Below are 13,268 nucleotides of genomic sequence, written 5' to 3' on the forward strand. Positions count from 1 at the left end.
TGGTGGTTCCTGTGGAGCTGAAGTTACAGGTGAAGTTATGGGTGGTGGGATTCGAACTCCGGTCTTCTGTAAAAGCAGTACTCAGTCTTAACAGCTGAGTCATCTCTCCAGTCCCAGGTTTGTAGTTCTGATTTCTGGAATCTATGCTTAAGAAAACTCAGCAGTCCCATGGGTAAACATGATATCATGAATTAGCTGACCCACATTTGAGTAAGATCTGGTTTCACCCAAAATGTATCCTGCCAAAATTCTGTTTTTCTCTTTTTCTACAGTGTCCTGGGTAACACAGCTACCATTCTGGAGGAACATATGATTCAGTACTCTGATATTTTATTGAAAAAAATGAAATATCCTGTATTATAACTTTAAAGCAAGTTCTAGTTAGAAACTTGCCATTGTTGGTTTTAATATTCGAGCATTCAGAGACAATTCAGAATATAAACGGCATTTTCTTCATATCCCAAATCCTCTCCTTAAGAGGAATTCAGCAAACGTTTGTTTAAAAAAAACTAATAGTAGAAACAATTAAGCAAAATATACGCACTGACCTCAGCTAATGTGCCATTTAAAAAATTATAATTCTCTTATAGCTATTCAAAGTATGCTATTTTAAAGGTCATCAATTTAAGTCAAGAAACATGCAACAAAATGCAAAATGCTAGGCAACCTGAGCAAAAACACAGGTTTTCAAAATTTATACAAAGAGTTATTTTTCACATGACTAAAATATTTATGAATTTACAAAAAGCATACATTACTTGAAAATCCAGTTCCAAAAATATTGCTGGATATATTTAAATGTTGGGTTAACCATGTTAGAGAAGTTATTTAAAAATCTTTATTCAATTTATTCTCCACTTAACACCAAGCCAAGCTCCGCCTACCTCCCCCTCTTTTTTACATAAACTAATTACATAGTGAATTACATCTGAAAGTCAGTGCAATCATAACTAAAGGTCAGACCATCGAATATAAGTTATTTCAAGTCTGAAAAATAAAACCCAGATGTTACTACAGTGAATAAATATAGATATAAAAATGGAAATGAATTCACTTGGTAGAGTTTATAGCAACCCTTTTTTTCAAAGCAAAATGATCTTTTCTTTTAAAATGAGTTTCTCCAACAATTCCTACGTAAAAGATTATTGCCTTTGTTTCAAATATTCTGTCTTGCTATTAGTTGTTTATGTAATATATATAGGTATATATTAATATTCACATGTATCCAATCCATGTCTTCTCCCCTAAATGACCTCACATCTATGAACAATCCTTTTTTCCTTAGCAATCAAGATGGCTCTTTCTACCAACCTGAGGATCCAGACATGTACAAGATTTATTTTGAGAAGGTTTCCTACCTCTGGTTGCTAACTAAGGCTTCCTATCTCATCATGAGAAACATCACAGCATGTAGCATGCACTCATTCCAAACAAATTCACTGAACCTGCGATCAGTGAGCCCCTGGCAGCCTTCACTGCCACAGTGGTCAAGTGGAAGGCATAAGTGGACCACTCTACATATAGCAATCCCGGTCACCACAGATAAAAAAGGACTCTGTATGACTGGGGTAGACTGTGCTGCTAAATGACATGAGACAGTGGCTGAAGAACAGCCATGAGACCAAGCAATGAAGGGCCAGGAAAATGGTGTCATTCCCTAGGACCTTCTAAGGTCACAGTGGGTAGAATGGCACCTAAGACAACTTCTATCAGAATCAACTAGAAGCTTAAAAATGCAGGTCCTCCCTACACCAACCAGTATAGCATTCCCAAGTCAGCTAAATACTCAGGAAATCTGCATATACTTTACATTAGGAAAAATGTGCTTAAAGTCTGGTGTTTCTTCTTAAAAAGTAACCCTGGAATGAATATGTCAAACCATGCATATACATTAAAAACAAGTTTTAAGAGCACAAAGTAATTCTCAGGTACTGGCTTGTTTTTTCAGGTCCTTCCTCCTTGTTCATTTCTTTGAGTTTAGTCAGATAAACCAAAGTATGTTTTCCACTATGTAAGAATGTAGTAAGGTTAGGATTATGGTTTTAAGAATTGCTGTCCTATCACCAGGAAGTGTGAAGGATGGAAAAAGCCCAAGCTCACAAAAGCAGCGACTCAACTCCAGTGTAAGGCGTTGTGCCTACTGATAACAGTGGGATGGAATTTTGTACAGGATTTTGTCATTCTGATCAAGAACAGGATAGTTGCTGTTCTGCTCCCACGGCTATTGGTTCAGTGATCTTATGGAAGCCACTGATTCTCCCCGCCTCAGTTTTCCCATCGGGAAGCTACAAGTAAAGCAAACTTACTAGGCAAGCACTGTGGGAGCTGGCAGAACAAAGCTGTGTCTGTGAGACTTGGAAGATTGTGACTACATGGTACCTTCCTGTTATTCGTGATCAAAAGAAAGGTGACAGCCGGGCGGTGGTGGCGCACGCCTTTAATCCCAGCACTTGGGAGGTAGAGGCAGGCGGATCTCTGTGAGTTCGAGACCAACCTGGTCTACAAGAGCTAGTTCCAGGACAGGCTCCAAAAACTACAGAGAAACCCTGTCTCGAAAAACCAAAAAAAAAAAAAAAAAAAAAAAAAAAAAGAAAGAAAGAAAGGTGACAAAGAAGAATATCCTGGGACAACAAGACACTGGCAAGCAGCTAGCTGCATTCTTTACAACTTTTATCCTCCATTACTTCATTATTTCCTCTAAAGTACATAGAGTTTACATTTTTATCCTTTTCTTTGCTCATTGTTCTCTTCTATTAAGTAGTGAGAATACCTGTTTAATTCATCATTGGATTCTAAGAATTTGGCATGACAGAGACCATATATTAGGCCCATGAAAAGATTTGCTGGAGAAATAGATTATTTCAATGATAATTTATAAATTCATAGGCTCCAGTGGCGCTTTTCACAATGTAATGTGCTGCTTTCTTTCCAGAGTGGTCAGCTTCAGAAAGAAGAACAGGATTCTCCATCCTCCAAAAGGATGAACAAATAACCACATTACAAGGAAGTCACATTTAAGTCTTAACCTTTTTAATGAGATTATAATATAATTACATTTCTCCCTTCTCTTTCCTCCCTCCAAAACCTCCTATATACCATTTCCTCCTCACCTTCAAAAATCATGGCCCCGTTTTCATTAATTATTACTGCATGCATATATGTATGATGAGGTTTCCATAAGTATCCCAGGCTGATCTGAAACGTGCCAGATCCATTCTCCTGAGTACTAGGACTATAGGCAAGCGCCACCTAAAGTAGTGTCTTACCAAACAGTCAGTCATGTAAAAGCCACTGAGAAACCTTGCACAGAAAGAGAAGGCTGTGAAGAGAGAGCAGCCAGTAAAGTGCCTAAAGCAAAAGCATACTGCGCTGAGCTCGGGTCCCGGTGCACCGGCAATACAGGAACTGTGCACGCTGGTGTGAGTCTACAACCCAAGACCAGGGAGGTGCAGATGAGAAGAGCCCTCGGAGACACTGTCCCACAGCCTAGACAGATCAGTGAGCTACAGGTTCAAAGAAAGATTTCATCTCAAAAGATAGTAGAAGTATATATGTATGTATATATTCTATACATATGTACTTAAGTGTGTACACAAACACAAAGCGAGCAGAAGAGAACTGTTGCGTTGACTAAGGTGAACCAGGGCTTGGGTCTCTGCTTTGTGTTTGTAGTTGAAGATGCTATCTCTCAGCTTCCTGCTGCATGATGGGCTCTTATCCTTTTGGAATCATAAGGCAGAAGAAACTCTTATTTCTGTAAGTTGTCTTAGTCATGGTGTCTTTTTACAGAAACAGAAAAGCAATTAATACAAGTCTAATTAGTTCATTAACACTGATCAAGGGATTATTTTCATAATATAAGGCATGTTTGTTTTATAAACCATGTTTAAAGGAGTTAAAGGTCTCTTGATTCTGCTAATTATAAGAAATTCTACTTTCAAAGAATTAACTCATCCTCATCAAAATACATGATATTTAAGGAAGAAAAATTTGGTAAAATTAAAAGCTAAGCATGGAAATGATCTAGGCATTGACTCGCAAACTTGTGGAGTTTTAAAATAGACATTTTCTAGCATATAGTACCCTTAGTCTATTCAGACAGCTGTTACAATGTATCTTGGAATAAGTAATTTAAAAACAGAATATATTTATTACTCACAGGTCCAGAATGCCGGGAGGCCACAAAAAAAGGGCCAGCAACTTCAGTGTCTGATGAAGGGAGATTAATGCTCTACTTCAGAGATGAGGCCTCTGGCTGCTTTCTCAAACACAGAAGGGTTTATGCGGCAAGTATCTGTCTCGGCCAGGCCTCACTTACAGGCATCACAACCATCTGTGCTCATGGACTAGTTACTCCCCAATACAACCTCCTAATAACATCATTAGGGATTTAACAGGAATAGGGATTCTCAAAGTTTACAAGCATTCAGACCAGAGCAAGTACCTGGCGGACCACCAGAATCTTTTGGGGTAGATTTGTGAAATCTGTAGTCTAAAAGTTTCCATAAAGAATGGACAACTGGTACTATGATGCAAAATTCAAATTAAAGCTTGCATACCATTAAAAGGTGGGGTTTTAGGAGCAGGGAAGGCTTTAGGGGCGCCGTTTCCTTCCCTTCAATCACTAATTCCAGAGCAACAAGGTGCCATCAGAAATAGAGACTGGGCCCTATCAGACTGTCAGCAAATTCTGGATTGCCAGTTTTCAGAAATATAAATAAATAATTCTGTTCTTTGTAAACTACCAGGTTTGTGTTGTTTGTTTTGTTTACAAGATAGGATCTTGCTGTATAGCTATGGTTGGTTGGCTTGGAACTCACTGTGAAGACCAGGTTGACCTTAAACTCACAGAGATCTACTTGCCTCTCTCTGTGCAGTACTGGGATTAATGGTGTGTAAGACAGGAACTCCCTGCTATTTTGTTTGTGTTTGTGATAGTGTCTTACTACATTGTCCAGTCTGGCTTTGAACTCTGAAATGCAAGTCATCCTCCCACCTCAGCCCCTACGTAGATGGGACTCCAGATATCTACCACCATGTCCAGGAGTCTGTGCTATTTTATTTTAGCAGCACAAATGGATGAATACAGCAGGCCTAACATGGGAATAATAGAGCAGATACACACCTATTATATGGGAAAATTCAGGCCAGATTTTGTCACTGCACATAAACAGTAAATTTCTTCATTATTTCACTGTTTTGATCAAATGGTGGCATTAGTTAATCAGGATACTTTCCCAAGCAAAGCTGCGAGGTGTGGTTGCCATCACCACTTTCCTCTCAGGTAAAGTGTGGTCATTCATTCCAGGAAAGCGCACAATACCAGGCTGACCACAAAGCTACTGGGTTACGAATGTGGTCAGACATTCACACTTCAACCAAATCTAGAGTCCAAATTTATTCCGTGTTTAAAACTCACATGCATAGCTACTAACTCAACATTATTTACTTTCCTTAACTAGAAACTCGACATATTAATAAAGTCATGCTAGCTTTCATGATTTGAAAGGAGTTATACGCACTGCCAGAGGAGAGAAAAGTTGTCTTCAATCTCTGCCCAGCAAATTAAATAACCTTGCCTGGCAAGACATGGTGCTGGTGCAGCTGTGGTACAAATGTCCTGCTTGGTAGGAGACCTACTCCACAAGATGAAACTCATACTTGGCACTATGGAGGGAGCCAAGAACCTGTGGCTAGACAGATCACAGAGCCTGGGAGAGCTCCTGCGTCTACTGCTCTGTTAAGACGACAGTATATAATGACTCCTAAGGCTGTATTACCACACCTACACATTAGTGCATCTCTCCACGCTCATCGGAGAGTTACTTATTGAAGTAAGTGGTGATTACTTCAAAGACCAACAACTGGCCAAGGTGTTGAGAGTAAGAGATTTCAGAGTGTTCTGCCCTAAATGGGGCATCTATATGCCTCCTCTTCCTAAGGCGCAGGCGTCACTTCAGAAAAGAAATGGAAAAGACTGCAAGAGATGGAGGCGGTAGAAAAATGACAAGAAACTGGGTTTTCCAGATACAAAAGGGCAATCCCAGAAGTGAACTCACAGTGCTTGTGGCAGCACGCACAAGACTGCAATCACAAGCCAAACAAAAATCCCAGCATGGAGAGAGAGGGAGGGAGAAAAGCCCACTCCCATCTATGGAGCTATTGGCAATTCACAGCTGCCGTGAGAGGGAGACTCAGTTTCCTTTAAGGGTATAGCTCTGGTAGGTTGAATACATTCCAGCTACAGACCCACACTCAAAAACATATAGACCACACAAATTGAACCTACTGGCTTCTTAGTTAATTGTTGTTTGAGGGCACAAAGTTGGCTGGATAGAAAAGGGGGATTGGGTCTGGGAGAAGTTGAGGCAGGTGGCAAATATAATCAAAGTACACTGTATGACATTCTCAAAGAATTATTTTTTTAAAAATAACTAACTGTAAGAATGTAGGGCAGTGGTAGAGCCTAGAGCTCTCAGGGCTCTGAGCTGGATCTCTACTACCACCTACACACACACACACACACACACACACACATGCAAGCACAAGCGTGCAATGTGTAATTGCGTAATCACTCATTTCCTTAATCACTAAACTCATTTATTCATCAACTTTCTCTTACTCAACTACATTGTCACTGTTGGATTTTCTAACCCTCTGGCTTCCACCCTCTTCTTGTTAATGCTATCAGAAATGACGTATTAAAGGGCATGTGCTTCCAAGTCAGTAACCTAAATCAAGCTTTTTCCTATATCACATGCAGTAAGAAATGTGTTAGGACTGACCAAGAGATATAAAGAGCATATGGAGGGCAACAAATAAAAAGAGATACAGGAATTTATAACCTTTGCAGACAGCCAAGGTCCCACTAACAAACATTGTTTTTCATGTAGAAAATTGTGCTCACCGTACGTGACATTGTGTAAGGGTGTTTATGGCAATTTAATATCCACGGGAGCAGGACAAGAAATTTAATAAGTTTTCAAATGAAATGAACTGACAGCCAGTGTGAGAAACTGCAGACTCTGCAGAACGAGCATGAGTTGTTGGCAGCCCAGAATAGTGCTTCTTCCTAGAAAACATCCCACGAAGGTCACGTTCAAAAACCATCAGGTAACAGGATCTCTCTCACATCTTTTCAGGGCGGTTAGCATTCCCCTAAACAACCTTCCAGTCCAACTTACAGCTTTCAAAGTCTACCAAAAGTATCCCAGAAACAGAGCAGTCTCAATCCAAGCCCCTGGGGGAATGTGTGCCCCACTGTCACCCAGGATAACTTGCAGAATACTGTTAAGAATGTGCAAAACCAAAGCAACGTGTATTTATTTGCATTAGTGTGGAGTTAAGTGTGCATACCTGCTTCATAAAACAGTAGATACGTGGGAACTGTTAGCAAATGAGCCTCCACACTAACTCCTCAGCTGTAAATCTAGGAAAGCAGGAGAGCCATCACCACTAAACATCTGTGTCATAAAATCAAGTCTGTATTCAATTAATTGCACTAGATGAACACCTGAAGCCAAGGGGCATTTCTTGGTTGTTCTGAAATGGGTTTTCCATGCCACATTTTCCTTACAGGTCCCAAGCTATACATGGAATTACATAAGGCATGATCATTTCTATGTGAGACACTCACCCAACATTTACAAAGTACGGATCAAACCCATACTCGCCACTAGATATGCTAGAACCTAACGTCTTCTACAAAAGGCACCAGGCACTAATTATACTCTCTTGAAAACATAGCTTTTCTGAGGCTTGAGCCTATGGGCAGAAATACAAAGTGCTTGCAACAAATGCTCAAGAAATGTGTGTTAACTGAACAGAGCAGTAGCCATATGATTCCAACGGTCACTTTAACTCAGGACCACATGGGGGTTTCCTTCTCCTGTCCTGTTCCTTACATACAGAGGCAAGAGCCCTGGCATCATCCTAGGCCGGGGGTTTCCTTCTCATAGACCGCTAGCGTAATATAACCTCCAAGATCCCAAACGGTATTTTGGGTGTTAAGAGCCGGACATGACCATGGCTGATCACCCAGGGTTAGCAGGCAGCAAGATTTTACACAGAGACCATTGTTGAGTAGTCTGACTAGAAGGGATTGGCAGCATTAGGGAAGTTGGAGAGAGCCATAAGGGTTGCCAATTTGCTGACACCACTCTAGATATTTGAGTTATGTATTCAAACTGCAAAGGTTCTTGTGTAAATTTTAAAAAAACAAAGGTCAATGAGCTCTTATCCTAAGACTTGCTTCATGGTTCTGTATACTTTAATTTTCATAATTACAAAATCAGGCAAACTGCTATATGTCCAAATGCCAGCAAGAGGCAAGAGGATCAGAGGTACAAGATCGTCCCTGACTACATAGCAAGTTATAGGCCTGCTAAGGGCTAGGTGAGGCCTTGCCTCAGTACTCCCACTTGGTACCCTCTTCTGTAAACAAAGAGGAGTGCCTTGAAACACAGTCCATCTGGTTTTAATCTTTTTAATCCCTACACTGTGCAGAGTAAGTACTCAATAACTGTCAGCTGTGTCTTCGGACCTATCTGGATGATGATAAATGACCCGGGTGAGTCTTGCGACCCTACAAACATGCACCTGTCTCACAGTACACTATATATTTTGCCTTCATGAGTTCATGAAACTATGGAACTTTCTCTTTCCCTGTTTTTCTAGACAGACCAGGATTCCCGGGTTAGTAAAATTATCTTGCCTTTTTCACAGAAAGCTGCTTTATGCCGCTTCCATTTTCATAGTTCATTACATATAATCGTTTAATGTGGGGTACTTAAATTCCTTCTAGAGTTGACAATGTATAGCAAATGAATGTAATCTATAGGAGACATTTACTTGATTATTTTATTTGAATATTGCACAAATGAAAAGTTAAGGGAATTAGATATTTAACTGCTACATAAATTAATAGAATGCCATTATTGGTCCCTTTTTGATACTGAGGCAAAATCATTATACAGTAATCATGACTAGAGGTGATAGTCAAATGGGGGCTTCATGTAAGCTCCACAACTGAGCAATTTGGATAATACAACAGAAAATCCAATATTGCTCCCAGCATTAACTACTCAACATAGCAGGAAGCAATGTCTCCTCTTTGCTTTTCACATTAACCTTAACCATAACAGGCTGTGTTCTTTCCCAGCCTTCGGCTCGGAATTTGATTTTTAAAATTTCAACAGTAATCCTGAAATCACTAGGCATCAAAAAATTGTCTTCCTATTCTGAATGCTTCATCATAATTTACATTATGTCTGTAACTGGTTAATGCCACTTACGTTGTGAGGGCTTTTCAGATTTATGAGGGCAGAAAGGGGCGGGGGAGGCAACACACAAATGAGATCTAGAAAGCACACGATAACTGTGAAAACAGCCCATCCATCATCCCCACATTTTGATTCAGAGACAGAAATGAAAGGCGCTGTTTCCACACCACTCACCCTGCGCACACACAAAGGTTTGCTCCATCGAGAACACAACTGAAACTGATTGATTAGCTGCTGGAGAAAATCGATACAAATATCCTGGAAAACAGCAGCCTGTGAATGCAATCTGGCCCCGACAAAGTCCTGGTCACTACTTGACATGTTTTTCTAGATATCTAAAAATGCAGCTACAAGGAACCCAGCAATCCCAGCCCAAGGACCACAACTACAGCTAATCCCTATGATTTTATTAAAGAGAAAAAGAATCCTGACTCAGCAGAGGGGAGGTAGGGAGGACAATTTCCCAACACACAAATACAGACCTTTCTCAAAACTGAAAACCACTGAGAAAGTAAAAAGGGTCACTGAAAAACACCTAGAAGACTAAAGTGGGTGTAAAAAAGAAAAGCAACTAAGAAACCAACTAAGTACGCACACACTTTATGTACGAGAGAAATGAAGGCCGATGTTTATGAGACAGAGTCTTGACTTCAACGCTGCCTTGTTCAGAAGTTAACAGGCGCCCTTTCGGCAGGCGAATGGAGTGGGGACAAATCCACACTCAGGAGCCATTTATCCAGAATGGTTCCCGGGCTCGTGCACTTTCTCTTCCGAGTACCACCTGCTTTTCAGTGGCCTGTAGTTATGCACATTCACTACAGAGACAGGAAATTGATTTTTTATACACATGAAACATTCCATGAATATGCTACTAGGGAGAAATTTACATACTTATCGTATGTTCTATTGCATAAGAGGAAACCTGGTTTCTACTAGTCTACACAAGGTTGTTTTTTTTCAAAAGAAAAATCATTTGTATTACTGGCACACAGAAGCCATTAAACAAAATTAGAAAAGGACAGAAAGAAAAGGCCACAGAAACAGGCTGTGGTGGCACATCTCTGTAATTCTAGCACCCTGTAGGCAGAAGCAGGGTTGAAGCCAGGCCTGGTCCACATAGCAAGCTCAATGACCTAAACAGCAAGATCTTGTCTCAAAAAGGGGGGGGGGGGCTGAAAGAAAAGGAGGGAAAGGCAAGGGAGAGGAGAGGCAGGGAGGAGGGAAAGCACCATCTTAAGGACAGGAAATGTATCTGTACTGATAGCAGAGTTCGCTGATAGCATACTTACATTTCATCTTTGAGAAACTTGCCACAGACCCACGATTGTTGCCCATAGTGGGGTCAGCCTTCTAAATCATGGTAGAATGGTTGTAGCTCAAAGACACACGAGTTATTAAAGAATAAATAAGACGTAGAAATAAAAAAGTGACATTTCTTCTATTATGCTGCCTGTGAGATTATCTTTTGTGGTTTGAAAATGCAGACTTTAGAATACTATGTGACCCTAAGCTTCATCGTTTTTTGCGGAAACAAACAACGCTACCTAATCAATGTACGTACGGTGCCACCTTGCAAAGCTATGTCCTATGATGGGACAAAAATTTGCATTTTTCTAAATTAGAAAATGAAAAGTGACTGTCATATTACATAACTTATCTATAGAGAATTTTCTCATAAAACACATTTTAAAGCAAAAATAAAGCCTGTGGTTGGATCACAGTCATTTACTTTTGTAACAGATGCTACAATGTTCTACCAAAATTCGGTTTCTCCTCTTGGATTCATTTGAAATGCCTTTACTGTAAGGAACATATCTACTTCATTCTTTTTCACACAGCCAGCAGCTTACACATGTCTAGAATTCTTACAACAGATAAAGCTAAGTTGGCAGCGAGGAGAAACTGCAGCTTGGAGAGGTTGGACAGAGTTTCAACTCCAAACTGCCTACAGCAGCCCTCCTGCACACAGTGATTCCCTTAGCAAGTAGAAGGGCCGCAGTGCTACAGGAACAAGGCCATAAGCCAGTCAAATGACTCAGCCACCTAAGACCCAGGGTCCCAGCTTCAATACTTAAGATACCGATACCAAGACAATAAGTTTGAAGCCTACAGTGCCAAAATCCAGTTGAGAATAAAAATAACACACAAATAAATAATGACAAAAATGGCACCATTTTCTGGAACTTTCTTCATAAGCAGCCACTAACTGCTGCTAATCTTGGATAAGCTGAGTCACTAGCCCAGTCCTGCACAGCTGATACTACCAACTAACCAGAGAAGAAACTGACTTGTGCTTCTCAGAAGAGAAATCAGATTGCTGAGCTGGAAGCAATTACAAAAGTTCCCTAACCAATTTCTAAAATTCATGTTTCCTTTTCTTAAATTATGTATGAAACATGAGTGGGTTCGTATAAAGTCATGATGCAATGCTATCAACAGTAAGGATCAATTATGAAAAAAATGAAGATAATTCTTTATGCTTAAATAGCCATTTTGTTGCTTTATATTTTTCACCTTTTTTTCAAGTGAAATGAGATAGGTTTTTAAAAGTATGTGGAATTTCATAATGTTGAGAAGTACTGCCTCCTATAACTTACCATTAACAGTGGTTCATTGCAGAATATTTAACCGTGCAAAGATGTGTTGCATTTGTTTAATTATATAAAAAAAATGTGCTGTGTTTCTTTATGTTGTGGCATACTTGTTGAATTAAGTAAAGATGTGTTGCTGTTTTACCTTGCCTGCCAAAGGCACCTGATTCATCTAATAAACAACTGAATGGCCAATAGCAAGACAGGAGGTATTGGTGGAACTTCCAGGCAGGGAAAGTAAGTAGGAGGAGGCATTTAGGCGTGAGGATTAAAGAAAAGGAAAAGACGCTATAAGCCAGCCAGACACAGAGGAAGCAGGAAAGTAGGGCATAGAGAATGAAAGAAAGGGAAAAAGCCCCGAGGGAAAATGTAGATGATAGGAACAGGTTACGTTAGTTAAAAGAGCTGGTGGAACAAGTCTAAGCTAAGGTTGTTTATAATTAATAATAAATCTCCAGGTCTTTATTTGGGAGCCGGTGGGCAGCCCAAAGAAAATTCCAACTATAGTGGTTGGTTCATAGATCAGACACACTTGATATCCCCATCATCAAACAGACACATGGAAAGGCAAGCACCAGCCAAAAGTGCCAGCCAAGATGACCAAGTGCATAGGGAAGGTTTCTATCCAAACGTGTGCCCCCTCTGAAAATTGCTTCCAGGAATCCTGCTGCAAAAAAGACAATCTCCATGGGATCCTCAGAACAAACAAACAAAACTGACACAGAAAACACAGTGTAACCAAAGCCTAACAACCTCCCTTTGCTTGTTATCAGCACCTGTTGAATGTGAACACGGCAAAGGAGTAAGATAAAACAAATGGTTAAAAAGTTGGCTTTTATGTCAATAAATGAACCAAGGGTATGTTTTTCTCTATTACACGAAACATTCCAAATTCCTGTTGATGAGAGCTTTAAATAGACTGAATGAAGAAATGTGTTTGGAATGCAAACATTGTGACATTCAGGTTTAAGTGCTGAATGCAGTTTTCCAAGTTACTTGCTAAAAGGAAAAGTTCATTGCCAGTAACTATTAAGCCACAAGATGAGGAGACAACAGACATTCTGCATGTTGGGTGTAAAAACACACCATGTTATATAGACAGATTAAAAACAAAGAAAAAAGAGGAAGTTCATGGTTTAAGCAGTTATGTGTCAAAACAACCATGACTCATGTTAAAGATAAGCCTTGCTATTCGCCGAGGGCAGGGGGCACTGATTCCTAGGGAAGGACGGGCCAGGCAGGCTGTTCTTCTCAGGGCTCTGCCCAGCGCAACTACTCCCAGGGCCCAGCTGTGGTATCTTATTCACCCCACAAAAGTCCGAACAAAATCCAGAGCTGTGTAGATGATGGCTGACTGACGGACTGACTGACTGACTGACTGACTGACTGATTTCTT

The 13,268-nt window shown here is 40.2% G+C and overlaps 1 protein-coding gene across 3 annotated transcripts in view; it reads right to left on the minus strand.

The window, feature by feature from the left end:
- Window positions 1-13,268, minus strand: part of Cdkal1 (CDK5 regulatory subunit associated protein 1 like 1) — a 633,981-nt gene that overhangs the window by 396,146 nt on the left and 224,567 nt on the right. The gene's annotated exons all lie outside the window — the stretch shown is intronic.

The sequence above is a fragment of the Chionomys nivalis genome, chromosome 13 (genome assembly GCF_950005125.1).
Source record: "Chionomys nivalis chromosome 13, mChiNiv1.1, whole genome shotgun sequence".
Lineage (NCBI taxonomy): Eukaryota > Metazoa > Chordata > Mammalia > Rodentia > Cricetidae > Chionomys > Chionomys nivalis.